Source organism: Cicer arietinum, chromosome 5, assembly GCF_000331145.2.
Source record: "Cicer arietinum cultivar CDC Frontier isolate Library 1 chromosome 5, Cicar.CDCFrontier_v2.0, whole genome shotgun sequence".
Taxonomy (NCBI): Eukaryota; Viridiplantae; Streptophyta; class Magnoliopsida; order Fabales; family Fabaceae; genus Cicer; species Cicer arietinum.
In genome coordinates, this window is record NC_021164.2 from 42,243,039 (window position 1) to 42,246,361 (window position 3,323).

Consider the following 3,323-nt stretch of genomic DNA (forward strand, 5'->3'; position numbering starts at 1 on the left):
AAAAAATCTGAAACAAACATCCTTTAAACCCTAAAACATAATTCTTGGTTTCAAAGAATAGATTTTTTTTTTTGAAACAAATGTACCAATTATTACCTCTCAAACAAATATGGAAGGACTACTGAGTTATTGACTAATTGAATGGCTACCGAATATGGAACGACTACCAAATATGGAATGGCTATCGAATATGGAATGACTACTGAGTAATTGTCTAATTGATAAAATTTAAAATAGGAAATAATATTATTAATATAATAATAAAAAATAACATTAATAAATAATTAAATATATATATGCCGGCCTGTCAGGCCTAATAGGCTTCTTTATAAGCCTAAGCCTGACCTATTTAAATAAATAGGCTTTAAAAATAGCATGAGCCTGGTCTTTTTATTAAATAGGCCAGGCCATAAGTAGGTCAGGCCATAGGCCCCTGTCGGACGGCCTAGCCTATTCCCATCCCTAACTGTCACCACCTACACCATTTCAGGGACCACCACATGTTCAGGGATTTTCGGGAGTCTTTGATATGATTTTGCTACCGCACTTTGAGGACCACATGGAGGCCTGCATGTTGGTTGGAGATATAAGTTTTAAATCTTAATTTATATAAGGTTTAAATATGTCGTTAGTCCTTGTAGTTATAATTATTTTTTATTTTGGTCCACATAAATAATTTTATTTGGTTTACATCCCTGCAAATACAAATTAATTTTAAAATAGTCATTTCACTCAACTAGGCATAGCAACGAGGAGGGTCAGGGACGAATTTCGCTTCCTCCACCCCTGCATCCGTCTAATCGGGGAATATCCACATTCTCCCCTGTTTCATAGCGGATGTAAAATTTAAGTTCTCATCCCCGCCCGCAACGGGGCTGGGGTCTCCTCGCCCGCAACGGGGCTGGGGTCTCCTCGCCCGCACCCGCACCCACTCATATATAAAATTATAAATTTAAAAATCATATCTGTTATAATTAATATAATAAAATAATTATTATTAGAAAATAAAAAATAGAATTAGAAAATAATAAAATAAAAAATATATGTTTTATAGAGATAGAATTATAATTTTTAATATTTAAATAAATATTAAGTGTATTTAATATGTATATGTATATAAAATATAAAAACTGCAATAATATTATTTACGGCGTGGATATCACCACCCCAAACCCGTCTTCGTCCCCGAATTTTAATTTCGGAGAAAATTCGCACTCGCACTCATATCCAATTAAAGCAGATTTTCCCTATCTAAAGCAAGCGGATTCAAGTGGATATCCGGATGTGCGGATTTTATTGTCATCCCTACACTCAAGGGGATTTTGTTGTCATCCCTACACTGAACTTCCGTTAAAAAAATCAGACACATATTAAATAATGTGGCAAGTGTATGACATGTCAATGTTTTTAAAATTAGAAATTATGAATTCAAATTATTTATTTATTAGAGAGGGAAAAACTAGGTCATTCTCCCTTTCTCCATGTCCAAACATACGTAGAACCACCGCGCCCTTACCATCGTCCCGTCATCTCTCTCTTCTTTCATCAACAACACCTCATTTCTCCTGCTCTTTCGTAAGCACCTTCGTTCTTCATCATCTCAGTCTTCCCATTGACAAAATAAAAAGTTGGAACATAAGTATGTTATAGTGTGAATTTAAAAATGTGTTGAAGTCCTACATTGGAAAGAAATATTTTTTTGTAAATTTAAGTGAAAAAAAACTTGCTTTAAAATTCAAGTCCCACATTGGAAAGAATTTTTTTTGAAGTCTCACATTGGAAAACTATCATATTTTGTGTAGTTTCAACTCTATACATACTAAAGTTCCGCATTATTTAGAAAACATATGTTAGTTTGCTTCCATCATTATATAATGAGTTTCAAACTATTGTGAAAAGTACACTAAAGTTGGATGTTTTTCCCAACTTTCTCTTTTCTTTCTCTTATATTTTGCTCGCCTAATTTTCGCGCCACTTCTCCATTTTCTTTCTGTCCCTTCGGTTTTTAGAGCGGTTGTTATGTCGTTGTCCTTTTGGTTTTTTGAGCGGTTATTATGTCGTAGTCCCTTCGGTTTTTAGAGCGGTTGTTATGTCGTAGTCCTTTTGGTTTTTTGAGCGGTTGTTATGTTGTAGTCCTTTTGTTTTTTTAGAGTGGTTGCTATGTTGTAGTTCCTTTGGTTTTTAGAGCGGTTATTATGTCGTAGTCCATTCGGTTTTTGTCTTTTTGAGCGGTTATTATGTCGTAGTTATAAATGGTCATAGTACCATATTGAGAGTGACTTTAATTGTCATATTGAGAGTGACTTTAACTGCCATATTGAGGGTGTAATTCTAGAACAGTTTTCTACGGTGCAGTAGAACTCCGATACAGTGAATCCGGGCTGTTTTATCCTGGGGACTTCGTGGTTGATAGTCTGCCTTGCACAATTTGGGTAGTGCCGAGAAACGTCTTAAAGAGAGCGACCTAGTCCGCAACTCAACCCAGTAATATCTTTGGTGGCATAAATTGTGAATTTTAAATAGTTTTCTAAAACTCAAAATTAACAATTTTAAGACGTTTTTTTCTGCCATGTCAACCGAAGAGATTACTGGATTTGGTTATGTTGCCTCTGATTTTGATAAACTGTTTCAGTTTGAAGCAAATAGAAAAGGATAAAATATTTGGAGAATTAACCCATGGGAGAATAATGATAAAAATTATATTCTTAATCGACTTGTTGATGATCTGTATAACTATTATAGTTCCAGCAATATTGCGAGATATGTTTGAGATACTCTGAATAAGTAAGTTGTGACTGCTACCTAGAGTAACAGATGTTCGATGACAGACACGTGGAGGCTGATAGATCCGTGGAGGCCCATAATGTAAGACCCGTAATTTTAAAGTGTACTTTATGTATTTTGTGTATTTTGGATTTTGGCTCGGAGGCTTTTAAACCAAAGTTAATAATATTTTGGGAGTTTTATAATCAAAAAGATATTTTGATTCTAATTAGAATTTCTCGTCGATAAATAAATTGAAATTAACTGCGATGAACCTTTTACGTAGAATTTTATGCCTTATGGGTGAAATGGTAATTTTAATAAATATCAAGGTATTGGGAGATATTTATTAAAAGTAATATATATATATATATATATATATATATATAAATATATATATATTTATGTATATATGTTTGTTTGAGGGGAAAGGAAAAGGAAATAGAAAAGAAAGGAAAGGAAATAGAAAGGAAAGAGAATAGAGGAAAGGAAAAAGGAAAGAAAACTGAAAAACACATTCCATCGTCTTCTTCCTCTGAACCCGCGGCCAAAATCCCTCC